Raw genomic sequence first — 25,424 nt, 5'->3', positions numbered from 1 at the left:
CACTATTTCAAGAAATACCCTGACAGGAATTGGCTAATTTTGGTATATACATACACCTACTCAGGACAAATTAATCAAGTAAAGCAAATTATCTCCAAACATTGAAACATTTTGCAGCCAATCTTTTAAATAAGAAACCTATTTCTATTTTAAAAGTAAAAAATATTTGTGAAAATCTTTGGTGCACGCAGTATGGTTACTGAAAAGATCTACCAAACTTGGTATGGTACTTTCCCATACTGTTTGTGGCCGCATTTTCACATTATTAAAACTTCTATCATCTACCATCCATACTCTAGTAAAATTATTAAGCTTAAATCTGCATGCACAAGCGATTGAACAAATGTTGTGTAGGTACTGAAATGCCATTGCAGTCTGTTTTACATGGGCCCAACAACACGAAAAGCCAAGCAAAGATGAACTGAACACAATTGTCCGATTCTGACTCAAAATCAACATTCACCAGTAGTGACGCACTTTAATGAAAAGAAGCACTCAGTAGCTCAATTGTCAGTTGTCATCTTGGAACAGGTCCGGTGTTCCAGAAGAGGCAGCAATCTTGAAAGACTCCTACTCCATCGTGAAACATGGTGGATTTGTAGACGTTCTTCTCCATCCAAAAGTAACGAACCTGGATTTTGATTTAAAGTGTTTTATCTAAATTATTGTATTGTTCTCTTCACTGTCAATTTTAGTGGTCTTCTGCTGGATAGGTCCCATGTGCACCTGTGTTATTTTTCTTACGTTTAATCACTGGGTGTACTTACCTTTGATGATCATATTTAATTTTTAGGCCCTTTGTGTTTTTTATTTTTTGGGGCATATTTCTTTATATTATCTTGTGGCTATTAGCGTTTCTTCAGCTGGTAAGCAATTTGCTGCAGTGCGCAAAGGTCCAGAAAGGTCTGGATACTTGGCTCGCTACGGGGAGCGTGGCACCCAGCGCCGAATGCTGCAACAACACCAAACTTACTACTTCACTTTTTAATGATGTCTTCAAATTGTTGTGATTGTTTTAGTGAGTTAGTTTTCCTTCAGTTTGTTTGCTAACAGGCACCTTGGGCCCACAACTGTTGGTGGGGGTGTTGGACTGCCTAGCTCCCTTTGGAGCAGGGCACCCAATGTCCCACACCACTATTGCACCCAGGGGCTTATTCACCATATACTTCCCTCCCTGGGTCTGAGATGGCCTGTGTGGTTATATAGGTCATTTGCCCTTTTCTGTCCATATTCTTCCTTATTATGGTTTCCATTTCTGATGTTTTAATATTCATGGGGCTACTGTTAGGCAGAATCCTGGCCAGTGCCCTTAGGGACCACTGCACAAGATTAATACTCCAAGTGGCAATACAAGATCACCTTTGGTACAAGCCTGTACTACACTGTTAAAGTGGTAGCAGTAGTGGAGCAGCCAGACTTATCTCAAGAGCAAATGAGCAGTAGTAGAGATTACACAAAAGACTACAATTACTGTGACTCAAGCAAACACTGACTCAAGGTTTTTGGTTAAAAGTAAAAGTACATTTATTTTTGACCATCTGTTTACAAAACACTTCACTTCTATTAAATTAAAACCACACGTAAAATACACTACACACAACCAATTCACTTGGTGTAGAACAACTCAAGGTAAGTACCTTATGATTTGACAGACCGATGTTATCAAACAAAAGACGTTACCGGGAATACATATGCAATCACTTTTTGACAGTAATGACAGTTCGGTCTTACTAAAGATACGCGTACCCGCGGGAAGAAATGTTCCGGGGTAAAAACACACTTAGCACCTAAGTTACTACAAGGGAGTTGGGGGCAAAAATCATAGGCAATACTTTTGTCAAGGCAAACAGAATCAGAGAACACTTTCTAACCCAAAGATAAAAGTCAATAGGCCTGTGCCAGTGTTAGGTGGAACAGGGTTCCTGTTGTAGAGTATCACACAGTCAGATAGTTCATGATTCAAGGTTGCCAGGAGTACTTGGATATTGTCAAAAGAGGAAGCAAAAGTTATAAGAGGGAAGGAAGATAAGGACAAGCCTATAATGAGGAGAAAAGGGGTTCACCCTAGTTCCTCGAAGTCGGACACAGTACATTATTGTTTGAAGAAGCTGGTGCCATGGCAGTTGTTCCTGGTAGTTTCCTGCAGAATTACGGTTCCTGGAGCTTCTTTCGTGGTGACAAGGAGGACGTTTGGAGCCATCTGCACTACCCAGGGATGAGGCCAGCAGCAGCGACGGTGAAAAAAAGGTGCGCTCCTTTAAACCAAGAGAGGCTCTTCAGATGGCCATCCGGACTACTACAGCAGTGTGCAGCGATTTCGACCACGAAGGGGACCCTCTGGCTGTGGAAGATGAGCTGGTTGATCCCACCGGCTCAAGGGAAGAAGACTCCGGACTTGATCTTCTTTGGTCGTTGAAGGGTAGATAGCTCAGCACTGCAGCAGGGCTTCACCAGGACTCGGGGTTGCAGCAGCCGTCTTCTTCTCTGCTTCTCTTCAGTTCCTTGTAGTGCCAGTGGTGACTCTGACTTCCAGCCCACGAGTCCTGCCTTTTATGCGAAAATCCCCCATTCACACAGCCTGGCTGTCAATCACGCAGCAGGGGGGTTGTCCAGCCCGGACAACGACCTCAGCCAATCATGGCAAAGTGCGACTTGGGTTTCCTAGGATACTCTGTGCAGGGGGTGGATACATCCCTCCCTCACATTCATCCCACCTAGATCTGTGCAGAAGCCTGCCAAAATACGGTGAACAAAGAAGGCAAACCTGGTTTGCCGCGCAAAGTAAAACACAAGAAGGACTTTAACAAAAAGAAATGGCGACTAAACCCAACCGGAGTCGAAATAAAAAGTATTTGGGCAAGCGGGTTTAAGTTCGAGGCTACCACAATAGCCTTGAACAGTACCACGTTTATATAGCTTAATCGCGGTAGAAAAGTTAGGAGCTCAGAGAGGCATAGACAAAAAGGGATAGGAATTAACCCTTTCCAGTACTCCATGTAAGATGGGATGTACTGGGTGTGTAGTTTTTAAATGACTACATAAAGTTAATGGCAACTTTACCTGTTTCTGGGGGACAGTAGTAATAGTAGTAGACAGGCTTGCATTTCAGACAGCATTTATGTTCAATTGTGAACACTGCTTGCCATGGTTGCATGGTACACAGTGATCACAATTCAAATTAAACCCTGCCCAAAATGTGAGCTTGTCAGCCAGGGTTTAATTGAAATTGAGGGTGTCGCTTGCCATGCAAACATGGCAAGAAGTGTTCACAATTAAAAGTAAAAATAGTTGAAAAGTGCAGGGCAAATGATGTGGACAAACAATGGTGCTGATGGTACTGGACATATCAGCTGCGTTCAATTTGGTGCCACATCCACTCTCGCTACAGAGATTGGAGGATATGGCTGACTTTAGTAAAGATGCAGTTGCATGGGTACGATCCAGGCAGATCAGAGAGGGTTTGTAGTGACAGTGTGGAGGCAAACCCAGTACTACTGCCATATGGTGTACCCCAGGGAGCCTGCTTGTCTCTTTTGCTGTACAATATCTGTACTGTCCCTCAGTTCCAGATATTAGAGAGTCAGTACATCTGTTTTGCCATCTTCACGGATGGAACAGTGTATCATACCCTTATCGGGAAACATAGGGAGGTACACTTGCTAGCAATAAGGGATATGATCTCATCTAGTGGTGAATGAGGGAGAATGGGCTTGCTCTAAACAATGAGATAAAAGGAACTTATGATTATAGGCACCAGGACCAAAATGTTGAGGTCAGGAGATTATTATCTCGAGTTCCAAATATCTGAGTGCAAAATTGCAGCCAAAAAGAAGATCAATACTCTGGGAGTATTTTTCAAACACAATCTGAATATGAAAGCTCAAATTAGCAGTCTTGTAGCCTCTTCCTCATACTATACAAGACTATTGTCTCACATACTCCCTTCCCTTTGCAAAAGAGCAGTGAGACGGTTGCTAGAGCGAGTGTAGGCTCCAACATAGATTACTAGAGCAGCCTGTTGACAGGAGTCAAGGGTGAAATTGTAAAACTTCAAGTCATACTAAACAGTGTCATTAGAGACATAGCAGGGCTGAAAAATTACAACCATATCTCAGAGGCTAGAAAAGGCCTACAATGGTTCCCTGTGGTGACGATGATACACTTGCCACTGCTCACCATAGTGCATAAATGCCTGGAGGGCTCAAATCCGCAGTACCTGGCAGACAGTATAGATAAGAAGCCAGTTATCAAACATCTGAGATCAGAAAATACAAACATGCTGGTGGTTCCAAGAGCAAAGTTGTCACAATTTAAAAAGATGAGTTCTGTATAGCAGCACCAAGACTTTGGAACTCTCTAGGTGTGTTCAAGGAGAAATTGAAGACCCTTGTCTTTAAGTAACCCGGAGAGGAAGTTAGTTTGTCCTCCTGGAAGCAGAGGTATCTATGAGTAAAGTAAATTATGTTGTTTGTTTTTGTTGTCTATTCAATTCTTGATAGGACTGGGCCATTCTAGTTTTGTACGGTGTGAATACATTAAAGTCAAGTTTACACCTCCTTTTGACTGCTCTCCGCTCCCTGCCCTGCTCCAAAATTACTAATTTTTTGAAAATGAGCTCCTGTGTCTTAACGTGATTCAGCAGTCTAGTCACTTCACCTGGACCTGCATTCACCGAGCTGTACCCCGGCTGCCCTTACACCCAAGGTAAGCCCCTTTGGGCCATTCATACTAAGTATGAACCCTGTGCTCCTTTCCCCACTGTCTGCCATTGTGGCCCAAAGAAGCCCGACTCTGCTTTGCCGCCTCTTGCTGCTTTTGATTGGCCGCTGTGCCATACAACCAATCATGGCCACGAGAGCTGATGGGTGAAGCCAGCCCCTGACAAAGGCCACCGATTAAGGCCTGATGCAGCTCCTGTCTGGCCCTGTCCTGCAATGGCCGTAGGCCTGCCGGCCCATTCATAGGCACCTGAGTCTGCCTCTACTGTGTTGATCTACTTACCCCATCATGATTACCGCACCGCTGCCAAAAACGTGCTTGCACTGCTTTACAAATCTCATGTCCAGTCTAGCGTTTCTCCGGGTAAGGGAATCATCACCCTGTTGTATGCCTAGCACCGCCATGACTGTTCGCCGATGCTCCTTCGCTATTATGCCACCATACTATTTCTTACCTGCTCATATTGACTCTCAGTGCTAATGTAGCCCTCAGTTTGCTGAGCGTGTCTTTACCAGTCTTCTAAAAACATCTGAAACGAATCTTGCAACTACATTATCTAACTTTACTATGCCTCTAACATACAGCAAATTTTCTTTGACTACTCGCTACTGCCAACAACGAGCATAGCTGATGTAGCCTCCACTCACACTGGGTGCCGTTCTGGCAGTTTCCCTTGTCTTGATTTGCCAGTTTGTCCAGTCTTGGTTTGCCAGTTTGCCTTGGATTGTTTTGTCTTATCGTATGTTTCCCATATTTCACACCTTAGGGACTAAGCATCTACCAACGCTAGTTTTGCCTTGGCTCGCCTGCTGCTACCATGCACGAAGGCGATCCCAACTTAATGTATAGCAATTGAAAGATTCCCTGTCGTGCTGTGCCCTCATTGTTACGAAGCCTGCATCTGCAACTAGCATCTCTATCTCTGCTTACACATGTACCTTGCAGTACTCTCACTGCAACACTGTGGTAAGCTTTGCAGCCACTCAAATGTTTCCTTTCTTCGCCTCTCTATACACCAGATGCATCCCCCAAAACATGAAGGGAGGCTTTCCAGATGGTGCATGCAGACTATTGTTTCTATCTCTCCCACCTGATTGACCCTTAGCCTTGTGCTACACTTGTAATGCAGACGTAACCTACCGGATTGACCCTTAGCCTTGTGCTACACCTTCCTGATTGACCTTTAGCCTTGTGCTACATCTGTAATGCAGCTATAACCTACCTCATTGTCCCTTAGCCCTGTGCTACACCTGCAATGTCGCTGTAACCTACCTGCTTGACCTTACTTTACCCCTGTCGCGGTGCATCAGAAATTGTGCACCAGGTTAAGCCTCCCTTCCACTGCCCCTCACATCCTGACCAGTCCATGGCGGACAGCACCCCCCCCCCGGTTGACCATTACCATTGCACCTCCTATCCCTCTTGGTCATGCATTAACCACAAGGCACACAGCCTCTACCCCCAAAACCACCGATGGAGGCACCCCAACATGGAGGCCTCATCCTGCCCGATGCCCACTATTGGAAAGCTGTGGCACTCTGCAGGGCGCCGACACTATGATGCTGAAGCCCCTACAAAAACACTACAGAGAGCACTAAAAGCGGTAAAACCATCAAAACATACACGCCCCACTACCGCTACCCCTCCAAAGCAGACGAGATACATCTCTACCGCCACCCCCCTGATTGACATTAGTGTTGGTACTGCTATCATGAGTACCGCTTTCTTCGCTACCACCGTTACTATGGACATAGCTGACCCTATGATTGATGCATGTACTGCTGCACCCCTGATTGCTGTCACTGCTACCATTAACAAAGCTCTGTTTGATGATGTACATGATGTTAATATGAGTACCTCTTTGATTGCGGCCACCACTATTGCTAACAAGGTTGCCACCATGACTGCTAATGATGTTCATGATGTTTGTGCCACCACTATTGCTAATGATGTACATGATGTTTGCGCCACCTTATTGCTAACAAGGTTGCCCCTGTGACTGTTAATGATGTACATGATGTTTGCGCCACCACTATTGCGAACAAGGTTGCCCCCATGACTGCCAATGATGTACATGATGTTTGCGCCACCACTATTGCTAAGGAGGTTGCCTCCATGACTGCTAATGATGTACATGCTGTTAATATGAGTACCCCTTTGATTGCGGCCACCACTATTGCTAACAAGGTTGCTCCTACGACTGCATATGACCATACTGACAGCCCAACTATTGATGTTCCTACTGTAGGTACCCCCCACCTAATGTAACCCCCTTATCTGATGTTGTCACAAACGACAATTCCACTGCACCTACTCCCAATTCTTCTAGCCTGAGCGTGTCAACTACGCTCAAGTGTGCTCTCATCAATGCACGATCGCTCCCAGGGCACGCTCTCAACATCCATGACCTTCTCTGTAAATCTAACCTTAACATACTATTCATTAGTGAGACTTGGCTTCACAAAGCCTCCGGCCCAGCACTGGCCCTTGCCTTGCCCGATGGATACACTATTTTTAGACAAGACCGTAAATCCCAGGAAGGAGGTGGTGTTGCACTGATCGCTAAGCAATGTATCCCCATCAGAAGAATCCAAGGAGGCCTATCCCATAACTGTGAGTACATGCTCATCAAAATCAACCCCTGGCTCAGCTGCACCATCACTGCCCACGTCACCTACCGGCCACCAGAACCAGTTACAGAATTCCAGGAAGCACTCCTACACGCCCTTGGCGACAACCTTAAGAACTCCTCCGTGTCCATCCTCCTTGGTAACATGAATCTTGGCCTCAATGACCCTGCAGATGGGAATGCTACCTCCCTCAACAATGCTCTCACCATAATAGGCTTCAAACAAGCAGTTTCAGAACCGACCCATAACAAAAGTCACACCTTGGACTGGATTGCCCAACACAACTGTCCGCTCTCGATCCCAGTCATCACACCCATTCCCTTGTCAGACCACTCCGCTATCCACTTCGATCTTAATTACTCCAGAACCTCCACCACCACCCAAGGAACACTGCCACACCCCCTCATCAGGAGCACCAAGCAACTCACTAAGGAAAGACTACTTCACCATCTCCAGGTTCCCGAACTGAAGCCTCCATTCACCAATAAACCGGACACCCGAGCGGCCACCTACAACTCTATCATCGTGAAAGCCGTAGACACCATTGCACCACTTACGCAAAGAAAAGCCAAAGCCATCAAACAAACCAACTCATGGTTCACAACGGAACTCTTTAAACTGCGCACACTAAAATGATCAACCCCTCTCGGCATGGCAAATGAATCCTAGTGACACCACCAAACTTGCCTTTAAAAATATCACAAAACAATACAAATCTGCTATCATCTCAGCCAAAGCTAACTCCTTCAATTCCAGGATAGCCAACACCAAATCTGGATCCAGGGAAATTTTCGCAATCTTCAGAGAACTGGAAACCCCCACTCCCCTTTCTAGCCCCTTGAACAAAGACAAAGAATGGTCCAACGACATTCAAGAAGCCATACACAATAAACTGAACACCCTACAAGAAAAAATAATCAGCCACCAAAAAGCCTTAACTCTACAACTATCTGACCTACACCAGAAAACCCCAGCTGAAATTCCAGCCTTCTCATTCCAAGAGATGACAGAAGAGGACGTCCTAACTATACTCAACTCGATCAAGCCCTCCAACTGTAAGGATGACTCATGTCCGGCCCAGCTCATCAAGAACAGCCCCCCTGCACTGGCACCGTTCTTCACCGCCTTCATCAACACTTCCTTCAAATCAAACCAAGTGCCCTCCTCCCTCAAAGAAGCATGGGTGCGCCCCCTGCTGAAGAAACATACACTGGATCCAAAATCACCAGGGAGCTACAGGCCCATCATGACGGTTCCCTACCTTCTGAAGATCTTGGACAAAGTGGCATATCTCCAAGTCAAGAAATACCTAGAAGCTCATCACCTGCTTGGTCTTCAACAGTCTGGCTTTCGCCCCAACGATGGTACAGAAACGGCATTATTGGCTCTCTAGAACCAAACAGATGACCTCAGAGACGCATGCAAACCTGCCCTTCTACTATTCCTTGACCTATCTGCGGCCTTTGACCTGGTTGTCTATGACACCCTAGGCCACCACCTCTCAATGGCTGGCATCTTCTCACTGAATGCTACGGCGTGGATCATCTCCTTCCTCAGTGGCAGAGCAATGAAAGTCTTTTCAGACCAAGCCTGCGCCCGACCGCATCTAATTAAATGTGGTGTCCCGCAAGGATCCTGCATCTCACCCATCCTGTACAACTTATTCACAAGGTCACTATTCAAATTTCTAGATTCTATGGGCATCACATACACCAATTATGCGGACGATACGCAGGTCCTCATCCCCCTTAGAGGCAATTACGAGGCTGACCAAAAAGCTCTCAACTCCATTTACGCCACCATCCAGACCTGGATGGCTGAAAACTGGCTCTGTCATAACAGTGAAAAGACAGAACTCCTAACCATCGGATCTCCGGACACAATCAGAAAAATGGGATCCCAATATGACTCCTTTCTCATCGACAACACTCACATCCCGGTATCCAGTCAGTCAAAACTCTCGGTGTATATCTAGACTCAAACCTCACCATGGCCAGACAGGTGAATGCAATATCATCAGCAGCAGCCTACCACTTATCATGGACGCCAGGCCCTTCCTAACGCAACAAAACTCCCTCACCATCGCCAGAGCAATCATAGGATCTCGCCTAGATTATTGCAATGCACTCCTACTAGGCACATCAGCAAAGAACATCAGGAAACTTCAAACTGTGCAAAACAAGGCCCTGAGAGCACCCACCGGGGTCTCAAAGAGAGAACACATCTCGGCCACAAGGAAATCTGTCCACTGGTTACCCGTCAAAGAACGTATCCTCTTTAAGTCCCTGGCACTTACCCACAAATGTCGCCATGACACAGCACCTCGCTACCTCTCGCAAAGATTCTCTGCACCCTCCTCAAACAGACCCACCAGATCTAGCCACACCAACTGCTTAGCCATTCCCAAAAGCCTTAGGATTAGAGCAGACGGCTCTAGCTTCCCAGTTATAGCAGCAACCAACTGGAACCTGCTACTGCCTTCTATCAGAGGCATTGAGTCCCACATGGTCTTTAGAAAAGCAATCAAAACCATGCTGTTTGTGTAAGATCACCACACTGTGCTTTACTACATATATGTATTCTTTATATGTCCCTGCTCATCCTGCCATCATGTAAGGCACATGACTCCTGTAACCCCTGTAATGCCTCCCACTTCTTGTAACTAAGACACATTCTTGAAACAGCGCCTCGATGCCTTTGGGCTGCTAGGCGCTTTACAAATACAAACAAAAATAATAATAACCTACCCGATATTGAGCCCTGTGATCGATCTCATGTTTGTTTGCACGAGTATCCCCAGAACCAGGAGGTGAGGCTTGGCCAGACTGCGTGATATGATATGATATGGCATTTGTAACGCGCCTATACACAAGTGTTTCAAGGCGCGACGAGGCAGGGGGGACAAGGGGAGACAGACAACGATTCTACGAGGCCAGGTGTCATTCAGATCGCACAAGTGCAAGGGTAGAGGGGACTGGGAAAAGTGCAAGGGGAAGGGGAGAGAAGGAAAAGTGCTGTACATGGTTAGTAGAATACAAGATAAATAATAGGGCCAGCTGGTGGCAAATGCAAGGAAAGTGCAGTGCATACACTAATTGTGTCTCTCATGCCTCTTTGCACACCTGAAGTTTCACCCGCACCATGAGGTGAAGTGTGGTACCATTACCTTCCATTACGATGTAACCCGTATGCGTGTTCTTGCACTTTATGATATGTTTGCTGCACTTTCTGTAACTAGTGCCTAGATGCCTAAGGGTTTTGTGTGCTGATATACATGCAAACTAAATAAATATATACATAACAATTGTAAGAACTATTGTGTTTCTTTAGAGAAATCCAAAAGTAAACTTTGAAATACGTTGAAGGGTGACCTGTGCGAAACGCGAAAGGTGTGCAGTTGAATTCTTAGTTGGGAGTGGTTTGAAGAGTTTACTTTTCTCGTTAACCTTTTAATTTCCTTGGAGCGTTGTGTGACTGAAGTACTCATCTTCTTCTAATAAAGACTATTGCGGCCTCGCGCTAAGTCTGGATCATTTACAGTCAGAGAGCAAATAAACTGCTTCTGCTGTCGTTCTGACCTAGGGATCTGTTTGTTTTGAACTTTCCTTCAATAATTCTGTAATATCTGTTTTATCAGTTTCATTTAAAAATTGCGGAATGACTGATTGACGAACTTCCCTGCCAGTGACATTTTTCCTTTTTGTATATATGTTTTACCCTTTTGTTTTCCCTCACCATTACTGGTAAAAGGGAGCCACGCATTTTCCACAACACCGATTGCAACATACACAATAAGGAATATCAAACGTTCCACTAAACCCTAAAGCTACTAATGTAAAAAACATAAATAGCAATAACAAGGTTGATCCCAGGAGGATAGCTCAGCGGTAACGGCTGCTTTGGAAGCAAGAGGCCGCAAATCAACACAGGTTCGATTCCCGGTGATGTGCTTAGAAACTTCGGGGTATTTAAGCGCATTATAAATACACAACTAAGACAAAAAAAAAACAATTATGCAATTAAAAAACAAACAATTTCTAACAGCCCCACGATACCTGCGGGATGTGTGAGCGCTTTAAAAATGCAAAAAACAAAACAAAAAAAAAAACATGTCAAAAATGATTGCTCCTAGTTGGACGAGCACCTATTCTTTTGAGGGCAAGGGCGTGAGAATTTTGCAGTTCTCTTTTCTTCAATTAATGCACAGCAGTGCACCAAAAAGAAAATCTAGGTATTATCTCATCAAAAAAGTCCCAGAATCATTGACCATGAGTCCGTTCTTTTAATGCATAAGGTCACCCAAGGAACGATACTACAGTGAGCTTTCTGGGTCTATGTCAGCGCTGGCACGAACCCCAGAAGAAAATTAATGAACATCAATGAAGCACATGTAAAACCAGTGCCTGTATCAAACTATTTCCATACATGCCGTCTATATAACAATTAACAAATAACCCAGCGAGGATTTACCTCATCAGGGTACACATTATAGAAACTAATGTGCACCAGTGCAAGTACAATCCTGCAAGGTATTAGCACTAGATAAAAGCTTGCCCGTGTGCAAAAACATTTGGCGAAATACAAGAAAACCTTGGCACAATGGCAAGTCTGATTTTGCATCACATTTACACTATGGAATATTAGTCCTTTTGGCAAAAACCTCTTGTTTCAAAGCATTTGTGTGACAGGAAAATGTTTGCCCTGCATTGAAACAATTGTTTTGCATGAAGGTAGGTTGTGCCCTGGTGCTAATACCATGTAAAATTGCACTTGCCATGGTCCATTATTTTTTTATGTGGCACCAATAGTTTTTTTGCCCTAGTGCTAATATCATGCAAAATTGCATGTGTGCAAAGTGTCTGTAATCTGGACCGTTGTGTCTTCTTTCAGCAGTGAGGAATGAGGAAACGAGGCATTAGGAGGGACATTTTAGGAGACAAAAGCAAAGAGGAATGAGGAAACGAGGCATTAGGAGGGACATTTTAGGAGACAAAAGCAAAGTGATTGGAGAAAAGGGGATACTGGTGTTCTAGAAAATTCTGGGAGCAATGAGATCATGCGTTTCTTTTTTTTCTTTTTTTTCTTGTGTACTTCTTACTGGTTTGCATTAAAAAAAAGTTTGGTGTCATGGGATAGAATTCATCGTTTTGGGGCAAAACAGTAGAAGGAAAATCATTAATAACACTAAGCACTGAAACACACCAACAGTGATAGTTTTGTTTGGTGGAAATCAAGCTTGCAACTGATAAAACAAATTTTCTGGACATCCTGGATTTGAAAGGCAAGTTTAAATAGGTAAACAACGAAAATGGATACAGTTTGACTTTGTGTACCATAATTACATCTGCACATCAATAATTGTAGGCACTTACATTTGAGCAAAACAGAATTAGAACAACATTCTCATCTGTGATTTATGTATGACTTTATACTAATAAAAGAACGCTTTGGGCCTTATTTACTAAGCGTGTTTTAATGGGATTGGAAGACCATTGTACACGTTTTTGTACGTAAGTACCATTACGTTAATCATCATAGTATATGTCATATCTTAAAAATCTATTAGCACAATAAAACTCCCAACACCTGGCCTATAAAATTGTAAGAATCTGGTCACTATGGTGCTTATTTTCGGGACCCCTGTAATGGTAACATCATTGATAAAACAAGCATTGGCAATGCCATCACTTTGGGCTTTTGTGTAGGCATGGGACAGCCACTTGCCAGAAATGGGCTTTTGTGTAGGCATGGGTAGGCGTTTGCCAGAACTTGCTGTAGTGTTATTAACTGGTCATTGATGGTAGCAGCTGCAAAATGGGGTGAGTTCCTGTGCATCCAATAGCAGTGCCTGGCAAATGCCTAATACTTATATACAAGCTAAAACTATTGGTTTTGCCAATGCTTTTTTTAGCATGACTTCGGTGAAGGACATGCATAGTGCTTATAAATCCAGTGGCTGATGGCAGACCTAGATAAGATCTTTTTATTCTGCCAGTAAAGGGTTTATAGTTTCAATTAATGAATTAATTAACTCTCAGATAACTGCTTTGGAAAAACACTGGCAGCCACTAAGTGAAACGTTTGATGGTAAGGTTTGCTTAAAGCGAGGTCAGAGAGTTCACAGGAGGAGGTTTTTTGGGATGGAAGGGGCAGGAACTGGATTGGGATGACCATAAGTAGAGCACAGCCATGGGCAGTCAATAGGTTAGAAAATAACCGCACTACCCCTTCGAACTAGTTTTGCTCCTCATATTCCATTTATCACTCCTTTGAATATAATAATTTTAGCTGAAAGGTGGCGCATGCGCCTGCTAGTAGCCCAAACTAAACAAGCATAAGAGGTGAGTGTTTGTTTATTACCTGTCGTACCAATTTTGCTGCATTTTAAATGTGTTTTTAGGTGGAGTGCTGGCATGGAACAGGATTCTTATGTTCCCTTGCCTGTCCACCTCCATCTGTAATAACCACATGTTTCTCTCACAGCATGACATTTGCATAAAAGCAGAAAACTATTTGTTTTTAGCACCCGCTAACAGTACGAACATTCCAGTTATCTATCCGCAAGCTTCAACTGCAGGATGCATGAACACTTTATACACTACAAAGTGCAAAACACATGGGTTACATGCTTATTGTCCATTTAACAATTATTTTGCACTTTGCACCAGTAAAGGGCATGAAACTAGAAACACATGTGCTCTCATGAAGAGAATGTGGTAATTTAATCTAAACCCTAGCTCACCCCCATTTTATCTGACAAGAATACTAGGCATCTACGGTCTGTGAACCTCCTATGGTTAAAAGTTCCTTTCTGGGATATGCTATTTCATATCATCCTTGAGGTAGGCTACAGCATCCCCATGGATGTATTTGGAGATGACACAGAGAAAGTTAAGATGAGTTCACTACTCTGCTGGAAGCTACATCATGTTTGTGTGAACACCTGGAGTCAGCTAACAAGTTTCACTGAAGTTACCACAGGAGTGCATTACAACAGTCCAAGCCAATAGTCACTGTGACTCCTCGTACATGGCACACTTGTCCAAAGACATGAAGTGACAAATACCACCCGATATTAAAGAGAACTGACCCCTGTAAATAGCCTGGGCAATAATAAACTGTACTTTCTAAGCTTTTAAGAGAAAAAAAACTAATTGACACATGTTCCAAAAATCACAAGCAGATGAGTGTGAGGCTATAACTCTTATCAGGACCTCCACCATCATCTCCTGGCTAAGATGAAGCCAGCTAGAAGCCATCGAGGCTGAGATGTCATCCAGGCTTTTACGTGAATGCCCAATCAAACAGATTTCAGTTCAGCTAAAAATATCAGGGTTAAAATGGAGAAGTGTTCTTTAAGAAAAAAATAACACTGCTTTGATATCATCAATGAACACAGCGTTTCCTTCATCAGTTATGTGTACTCCATCGTGTGTATATAGGTTATACATGTATAACTGTATATTGTCGTTTGATATCTATAATTGCTTTTGGTCTCTCATGAAAGTTGAAACTACCTTATATAAAATGTTTCCATGAAATGTCAATTTTGGAATTAAATCTGTTGGTCTAATTCCTTGTTTGCCTCTAAGTCAGATTAAAAAAGATAAAGATGGTGTGAGGTAAAAGTTCCATGAACTTTTCTAAATATTGTTGCATCATTAAAGCAAGGTATATGCTTTGTACATTACCCAAATCTTTGTTAGTACAAGGAATGAGTATATCTGGATGCCCTGTGCTTCTGATATTCAACAATTTCAGAAAAATCTGAGACCAGTGTATTTCTAGCAATCCTAACCATCCTACTCTAAAATCAGTCAAACCGAGGACCAGGCTAATGACCAATTTCTTGCAGAGAAATCAGTAATAAAAAGAGCCAACTTGTCATGATCCATGCCTCTGACCTTCTCAGGTATAACAGCCCGCTGGCAGCAGTGGGGCTAAAGCCCTCACACTGGCTCCAAGGGCCCTAAAACTCCACCAGAAACATTCAGAAACATACTTGGAGTCAGTCCAGGCGCCTTTGGCGCCAGACTCATTATCAGGAATAAAACGATACCAGTTTTGCACCTTAATTCAACATGGAGGCCTATTACACAGCTCACTTCTTTAGAACCAAGCCATGGGGTCTAGTGTTTTGGGTGTGGCTGGGCCTGGAACTACTTGGCCTGGAACTACTTTACCTCGGCTATTTAAACCACAGCCTAACAGCAGAACACGCTTTGCGTTATTCTGCACTCCTGCAGCGTAACACTCACTGTGTCCAGCTGCTGCTCATCTGCTTCTCTGGCAGCCTGATCCTGAAGCCCTAGATCCGGATTCCATTAATAACATGGAAGAACAAGAACAGCATTAGCAAGCAAGAACACTTACCTGTGAAGTAACCGGTCTTGAATCCATCCTGCGCTTCGCTTACCTCGACCATCTCAGGAGTTCGCCGCAACCTTCAAAGGTAAAGAAACAAGGACAGCATGAATAACAATTCTTACCTGGGCAAGCAGTGAGTCCTGGCAGCACCCTGCGCTTCTTTTACCTCGCCCATGTCTGGGTTTTGCCGCAACCTGCAAAGGAGAAGGAACAAGGTCAGCATTAACAAAGCACTCACCTGGGCAAGCAGCGCTTCGATCGCTCATCACTCCAGAACATCACTGCAAACTGTACAAAGAAGAGAAGAGAACACAGGTTAGCAATTAACACCAATAAACAGCGTAACGCTCCATGCATCAATAACTCACTGTAGTCTTCACCATCGGCGTGGAAACTCCGAGGTCGGAACCATCCCTGTGAAAACAAAAAGAGCTGGACCGACATAAGGGCAAACAGACCAGTGAAGCAACTGGGTCCACGGAACACCCGCACCAACCATGCGCCCCTGCACAGAGACGCAGGACGGAGAGTTCAATGCACAAAAACCTAAGGTGAGCAATAACCCCAAGGGAGGGGATTTGGACCAGAGGGAGGTGGGAGTCCACCCATCACAGAACGAGTATCTTAACCCTCCATTCTCCTGTTATAGATGATACCCAACGTCTGGCACATAACCAAGCAGAGAGGGGTCCAGGATAGCTCATAGACCTCCACCCAGTATTGTGTGGCACCCCCGTGGAAACCAGGTGAGCGTAACAGATCCGTCTCCATTCAGCCACACAGTGGTATAGCCAGCCATAATATCTGTTCTCCTCAGTTTCTAGGGAAATTATTTTAGTTTGAATGTTTACTAATAGTAGGGGTGGGGCATGTATGATGTCTGTGTTCAGATGTTTGCAATTGGTTGGTGATACTGTTGCAATTGTGTACTTGCCTGTGATAGGTTGCAGGGTAAATGTGGTGGACATTTTAGTATTTTGCTTACTACAGTCCTGTTTTTGGGCCATTGATTTTTTTTAAATATCATATGCACCATTTTGTAGACTTTTGCCATTCTGATCGCAGGACTCATACTTTGTGTAAGGTATAGTAAGTATGTTAATTTTTTGATTTAGTAAATGTATTAAGTTTGATTTTTAATGGAAGGTTTTCCAGTCAACCTGTGTATTTTAAGGAGAGTAATTGAGCAGAAGTCCATGTTATGTTATGATTATCTGTGACAGCAAACTTTATTACATGTATAACTTCTTTCTCATTGTTTTGCTGAATTTCTAATTGATAATATGCTTGAATGGGATTTATCAAGTTATTTTATCACAGGAGTTGAAAGCAGTTGTTAGTTTTAGTTTAGAGAAACATGATGTACATTGAGGTGTATGCTGTAGACACATTAAGGGCCCAATTCATGGATAATCTGCACTGTATCTGTGGAATCGCGCAAGTCCTCGTCGGTCAATTCATGGAACACAAGGCATGGGGCTTATTCATGCCTGTCCAACATGTCACTGCGACCACATAAATTCCTTGCATGTGACTCTAAGGGAAGAGCCGACTGGGCCAGCGCAGCCACCTAAAAAGGGAGTAGAACACGTGGAATGAGGAAGAACAAGCAAAAATGTGGGCATTACAAGGGACGTTCCACCGTCAAACAATCGCACCGCCCACACGCGGGCAAAACAACCGTATTCAAGGAATTGAACAGGGATCGCCGGCGTGCAAAAAAACACACGCAAATCCCGAAACACCTAAGCCACGTGATAGCAGGCGTAAACATCAACACGCACATAAACAAATGCATAAAAAGCATGCACAATCAACAAACACACAAATATCGGCATGATGAATGCACTGTTTGTTGCAGCAGTCAACCTGGGACACCGCAGGAGGAGGATAGCCAGGACCCGCATCTTCCACCCAAGGACCAGCCTTTTTGGATGCCTGGTGGCAAGGTCTATGCCCGGTATAGGTTTCCCCCATATCATGGGAAGATGACCTCACATCACCCACCATGTTCTCCCAAGCACTGAGCCCCTTGCAAAAGGTGCTCACTGTACTGCATTTTTTGACCACTGGCTCACTCCATCGGACCACCGCCATAGTTGATGGTATCTCAGAGGCCACTCAGTCACCCGGTCTACAGCAAGTGTTGGCAATAATAACTGCATGTCTTTCTGCCTGCCAGCATATCTATATGCCCTGGACACCTGCAGAAAGGCAAGCAGTGGTCCAGGATTTTTATGGGGTGGTACACTTCCCAAAAGTGCTAGGTGCCATTGATTGCACACATATTGCTCTACGTCCTCTTCGAGCGACCAAGCACATCTACCACAACCGGAAACACTGGCACTCCATCAATGTTCCACTTGTGTGTAATGCCAAGGGCATCATTACTGAAGTATATACCAACTATCCTGGCAGCACTCATGATAGTTACATCTTCAGGATGTCCCATCTACACCTGGCCCTGGAAGATGGGAAGCATGGCAGCACGTGTCTCATTGGTGAGTATGAATGGCGATGCACATGCATGCATTTTGCACACAGACCAATAGACACTGTAAACAAATGACAATGACAACCATTCTGAGCTCTACAGGGGACAGTGCCTACCTTCTCAGCACATACATGATGACCCCCATACGAAACCCCAACACACCTGTCGAGGTAAGATACAACACTGCCCCTATTGCAACTCAGGGCATAGTGGAGCACACATTCCTTGACCAGGCTGGTGGTTTGTTGCTATATGCACTACCAGTAGACTGCAGAATCATTGTGGCAGCATGTATCCTGCAAATGTTGCAACATGGGGTGGCATCCCGTTGGACATGGTGGTGGCACCCCATCCACACCCACAGGCCCACCGCTTGCGTATGGCTGGACAAAGGCCACGTGGAGAGGCTGCACGTACCCAGCTTTTGCAATCATATTTCAGCTCATATCCTTCCCCTGTGGAGTGCTTACGATCCTGCTAAATCCCAGGTGCCATTCAATGATGACAATGGGCCAGTCTACTAGGCCCACAAAACCACCCTGAGAAAGTGCCCATGGGAGTGCTAAATTGTGTGCATCCCTTAGAACTCAAAGACATTTCAACTTGTGTTTCCAAAAGAAAAACATTGAAGAGGGAGAACACCAATACCACCATGCCAGCCATTCAATTAAATCAATTAAATCAACTCTGTATCATCAAAGCCCTCTCATATGTAATGTAAAAGGATATGTATACTGTGCACCATAACCACTGTAGTGGTCCCCTTCTTCTCTAGTGGATCTGAGTAACTGCCATACCGTTCAAATGTGTAAACATCGATGAATCCTGAAACATCATATCTGGCCTGAAAGCCATACGTGGCTTCAACTATTTACAAGGACACATCTGTCCTAAATTGTGCACGATGCACACAAACATGTCCCTATACTGGTATGTAGAAAAACAGTGCAGTATTGACCTACATGTTCCTCAGCATCCCATAATGATCAATATAAAGGAACATCTTACCTGTCCCCTTGGCATACAGTGGACTGTCAAATGTCATCCCATTAAATAGCCATCATTCCCTGAAGGAAGGATCTGCAGACAATGAAGAAAATGAAACATAGTGCAGCTAACACATCCCTGCACCAGAAACTCAAGACCCACAAACACTCCTCAGTGACATACAACACATACAAACAACAACTCACAAGACAACCATCAACATGTGTCCCAGCACACATGCAGACACACCTGCAAACTGCATGTAAATCAAACACAAAACACACACAGTGACAAGCAACAACACCCCACACACTGCCTTTCCCCCTCAATGACATGCAGCAAATGTGCATGTCACATATACCCATTCACTAGACGATGGCAAATACACAATGCACAGATCAGTCAACATGCTGCAAGACAATTAGAAGACAACCCATATGCAGAAAATTGAACCATTGAAAAGCAGGGACACCCCTGGAAGACTACCAAAGACATAATAAGGCATGCCATCACCTGCGCACTATTGGGACAGTGCACTGAACACAGTCATGGGAGCAAATAAACCTATGTATTGGTCACTTGTTAGGCACTCTTACAATTACACAAAATGTCTCTAAGTGCACACAGGGCAACATGGTGGGGACATGGGAGGGTAGGCAATGAATTACAACAGAGAGAAATAATGGAATCAATATTACAAACAAATCATGACAACAACTGGGAGGGGAGAACAACCTACTATGCCTTGTGAGTTTTCCAAACGTGCAAGTGTGCAGGGGAGGGTTGTAAGGGAAAGGTTCTGAGTTGTTTATGGAGAACTGCTTGGGGTGAAGTACTAAGAAAAGAAAAGATAATCGTAAGTGCAACCTCCAGTGGTGAGTCTGATCATGAGCAAGTGCAGTATATACATAGTGGCTTGGATGATAGATGTGGGGGCACAGGGGCCATAGGATACATAAGGGCCCTGCACATCAGTTACACTACTGTATGATCAGCAGGGAAGAGAGGATGAGAAGGAAGAGGAGAAGAGAAAGGACTGGAGGCTTATTGGGAACTTAGGGAGGTCATGCTCAAGACGCAGAGGGAGAGCGAGGCTATTACACAGTAGGCAGCCTGCGGAGGAAACCGATCGACCAACACCCCTTTCTATACCAAAGTGCTTCACACACAGGGAGTTGTTGGCAGAGGAATGCAGGAGGAATATTTGCTCAGGAAGGGTTGACAATAGAGTGGTACCTGGCACCAGATAGCCCTATGAATGATACAAAGGGATTACAATTTAATCTGTGCTGAGAACGTGAGCCAGTGGAGGCTTTTTATGGAAGGAGAGATGCGGTCCCTGGGCCTGAGGCCAAGGATACGTCTTGCTGCCCTATTTTGATTAAGCTAAAGGGGTCACAGGCTGAACCAAGGAAGATAATGTAGGAAGCTGTTGCAGTAGTGTAGCCTGGAGAGAACCGTAGCACGGGTAACATTGAGTCTCTGGGGGAAGGTATGGAAGGGTACAATTACTTTGAGAAGGAAGAGCTGAAAGAGGCACTTCTTGACAGTGCACAGAATATGAGGGATGAAGGAAAGGGTGGATTCGAAGATGACTCCAATATTTCTGGCTTCGGAGTAGGGAGCGGGGGGGCGAGCCCATGCAGGACGGCCACAGTGAAGGGAAGAAGTAGGCTGCAGGGTATCCAATAGGGAGACCCTAGTTTTTGAACACGTACAAGCCGATATCATTTGCAGTGCACCAGGCCAGGATGGTGGACAGGCCGTCAGGGATGAATGAAGGTGCAAGTATGTCAGTATGAACTTTGCTGAAGAGTTGTGTGTTGTCAGCATAGCACTGGAATGTGTGGGAGAATGAGGCAATGGAGCGTTGCAGCAAGGAAATGTATATGTCAAAGACACAGGGCAAAAGAATGGCGACCTGGGGGATGCCAGAGGTGGAGGAGGAAGAAGGGGAGAAGAAAGAGTGAAGAAACGTTTTGTAGGAATGGTTGGTTAGGAATGAGCTAAGCCACACCACTGCCCGCTCCGATATAAGAAGGGTATCATGGAGCATTTTAATGAGGATAAAATGGTTCAGTGTGTTAAATGCAGATGAGATATTAAGGAGGATGAGGACAGTATGGGATTAGGAATTGAGCAATGCAAGCAGTTATTCGTGGGTGTTCAGGAGAGCAGTGACCATGGCTCATGAAGCTTTGAATACACACTGGTGTACATGTAGACTGCCAACAAGTAGGTTATGGGTTTTGGTTTGGGGGAGGGCCAACTTCTCGAGCACCTTCCTCAGGAAGGGGGTCATTGAAAAGGTGCACTAATTGGCTGGGCAGGAAGGGTCTGCAGATGGTATTGTCAGGATGTGGAGCACAAGGGAGTGTTTGAGGGAGGATGGAGATGAACTAGCAGCAAAGGCGTGGTTGCAGAGATCTGCAAGAGCAGGGGCCATAGAGGAGATGTTGCTCTTGATGGTTCTGGATGAGCATGGGACCACCACTTTGGAAGAGACCTTCATGGAGATAACAACTCTGGTGACTTTTCCAGGGGAGACACGATTGAAGGAGGAGAAGGAGGAAGAAGGAGGGTGAGTGGTACGGAGGAGAGGGGTGGGTTATATTGGAAGAGATGTTCAGCTTTTTGAAAATAAGTGAGATGCAAGTGCATTACAAAGGGACTGTGAAGGAGTAGTGGCAGAAGATACTGCGAATGGGTTGGCAAGTTGGCTGCACATTTTGTAGAGTGCAGCACTGATGCAAACCACAGGAATACAAGAACACAAATACTCACCTCTTGCACTCCCTGCAGGATAATGCTTGACGCATATATTCACAGAGGCGATGTCACAATGGAAGGCTGGCCACCGAGGCAACTGCCATGGAAGACATAAGCAGACAACACAAAGCAAAGTGATACAGCAAACAAGGATAAATGCATGCAAAATGTAGGATGCACACAAAAATGGCATGTTAAATGCAGACTTCATTGTCAAAGCATACAATTGGTCATATGCTGCATTCAATAGAATGCAGCAGTACCATGAACCTATCTGTGGTCAAGTTGAAGCTGCAAACACCATTGTTCTGTATGCATGGTACATGCACGAGAAAGCACCAACACCACTAACCCTAATGTGCTGGTACACAATTTAGCATCCCAAAAAAGTGCATAAATCCCCATATGTTTGTGGCTCTTAACTGCTGCTGCACCCTGTAATGGTTGATCCATAATCAAGAGTGGCCAAAAGTGCCGTCGATCCATAACCCCACAAACCTTGCAAGGGATGTGAAGTTTCACTCATTACACATGCTCAAAGTGCCATGAGACACACAGTAGCATGACCATCAACACCTGTCACAGGCTAAAAACAGCCGCCCATGCAACCCACTCCCAAACACCCATGAAAGGCCCACACAGTTTTAATGCCCACAATTTAGAATATGAAACCAGTCGCACCACCAATCCTTCGAAACAACACCATGCCCAGACACATCACCAGAAGCACACACTGTGATACAAGCACCCATGAAGAAGTATTGTCACCCCACAAGACAAGTCACTCCAAAGTGATCACACACAGTGAAAGACTCCCATGCAAACATCACACAAGTTTCTGCTAATGCCCTTCACTTACCTGTAAAGGGTATCCACCCACCTTGCATATGATGCACACCATCAGGAGGCGCTTCTCCTAAATGCAATCACATGCATAGTAACAACAGAAACAACATGCGCATCCATGACAACACATGATTTGATTCAGAAAATATGCAGAGAGCACCCATTGTAGGAGCACCACAGGGTGCAAGAGGGTGACAGGACATATATTGTGATTTGCCCAGGAGTACAGCACACCACAACAGTGAGAGGGAGGGAGAGTGACACTGAGAGGGAAGCCCAAGGAAATGCTACATCAAACAGTACACTGCCTGGATTGGAGATGGACAATTATATGCCCTATGTCACAGTAGGTGTGGCCATAGATGAATAGACCAAGGTAGGTAACACAGTGACATGAGTACCACTTAAATAATCATACCACCATGTTACCATGCAAAGCACATATAACACATGCAGCAAACATGGTGACCAAACAAACATGCTCAACATGCAAGACAGTGCTCATGCTTACCTGCTGAATGCGTCGGCATGGTGTGAACCCCGCATCACCTTCACCCGGAACTTGTCTCCAAATTAGGTACAGGAGGGACAGTGCCAAGTGGAGGACATGGAGAGCATGGACGTCAAAGGGTGCAGGGTGTCTCCCCCTGGACAGCAGTCACCGCCAGATCATGTATTACAGAAACAACATGGGAGAAGACATTACAACAGGCATAGTAAAGTACCATTCACATAGCACACATGTACGAGGGAACTGTCAGGATTGCTACAGCTGGGTTATGCTAATTAATATAAAGGTTGGAGTGTTGACAATCATTTCTAGGAGTGTCACTATTTATGAGAGATATGACTTAACTTAGTATCAAGAGCATTGACAAGTGCCCAAGCCTAGATGGAGAGTCTGTTTAGAGATCTGATTGGTTAAGCATTCCTTTTGTTCTGGAGGAAGGAGTTCTCAACTGCCTTTCATTGTTAGACTTCAGTTGAGCTGGACAGGAATTTTGGTGTTTCAATTATTGGGCTTAATCCTTGGGCCAAACAACCAGGATAAGGGAGCCAGGAGGAAGATATCAGGAAATAACAGTAATGATGGAAAGACTGTGAGCTGAGGACATTCTAGAAGCAGTTTCCAGAGATAAGTGCCAAGTATTATCAATTTCTTATTTGCCAACTTGAGAAGTCCAGGAACCGTAGACTTTAATTTGGTTCAGACTGTATTTGATTCTAGATTGACAATTCATTCATCTTTTTAGTGAAATGCCTGAAAGAAAGTAATACAACTTTTTTCAGTGAATGCTTGGTTTTCCTGAGCATGCACAAGCTCAAGTTTGTGAGCCGATCGTTTCATTAGGCTTGCGCAGCTCAGTGACTCTGTTGGTTTTCTCACAGACATTTTCTATTTTTCCGCAGAGTTTAACACAAAACAATTTCTTTTGTTTGCTTGTCCTCCCTGCGGTCCAGACGTGGGAAGCAGCTCTGATTGGCTTTTATGATCAGCTGTTTTCTTTCCCTGTCATGCGCAGAGCTTTTGAAGCAACGGTAACTTAGCTGCAGATTTAATAGTGTGATTGCCGTTGTCGGCCGTATTGTTTTATATTTTCCCATCTCATATTATGAGAGAAAGTGAGAGGCAAAAGCAGTTGTGGCGATCATAACTTTTAATATATCACGCATCTAGAATTTCTATGTGAGAGTTTTCTGCAATAGTTTATCCTTCCATTCTAAGTAAAACAGTGAAGGAAGGAGCAACTAATACCACCAATTCCACTCATGTAGATAGTTCTATGTTGTAAATCTGTTTTAAGTCATTGACAATAGTTTGCTTGGCAGGTTTTGTAAAAGAGGTTATTTTGAGGCACCGTGACTTTTTGCCAACCATGGAGACAGGAGCGCGGGGACTTAAAGGACTTAAAGACAGTTCCTGCTTGTGACTGATTTCACTCAATGAAAACCACTTACCATTTAAACAATCTTTCTTCAGAGGAACAGCACAAAACATAAAGGCTAAACCGTATGGCATGAACCCTTTTGGTGAAGGAGTCTTCAATAAGAGAAACATGGGTGAAGCTTAAGCCTGATTGAAGAAGCTCTGTACTTCGGGATCAAGTCTCTTCCTTGAAAAGCAATAAACATTGTAAACGTTCTTCAGTTCTTCACCATCACCAAGGGTCATTTCATCCTCCGAGCTAGAAGCGAAGGACAAATAGGCCCTTAGCAATTGTGGCAGATCAATAAATGCAGGGAATGTTGTTGGGTGTCCTGACCCACGTATGAGCTATCATGCTGCAACATTTGGTGCTGTGGGCTTAGAAAATCCAAGATGGCCAAAAAGCCCCCATGTGTGCCAGAATCCAGGAGAACCACGCAGTTTGTGCGCACACCAAAAGGGTTGCCTAACTTGCCACCCATTTTTGCCGATGTTATGGGCACAGAAGGGCACTGCCTAAAACCACCATTGGGCTACACACAGTAGCCTGAAACCATTGCAAAAGGGGCAATGCTGATTGCCAAAAGCAACCCACAACTATTGGGAATTCATTCCTTCAACGGGCACAAAATTATTTTACTGCAGAACCACACCAGTGCCATGTGCTGAATCTGGATAGTATACT

Source organism: Ambystoma mexicanum, chromosome 2p (genome assembly GCF_040938575.1).
Source record: "Ambystoma mexicanum isolate Mex_15411 chromosome 2p, UKY_AmexF1_1, whole genome shotgun sequence".
Taxonomy (NCBI): domain Eukaryota; kingdom Metazoa; phylum Chordata; class Amphibia; order Caudata; family Ambystomatidae; genus Ambystoma; species Ambystoma mexicanum.
The sequence above is the reverse complement of the archived record's forward strand: the minus strand, read 5'-3'. Positions refer to the sequence as shown.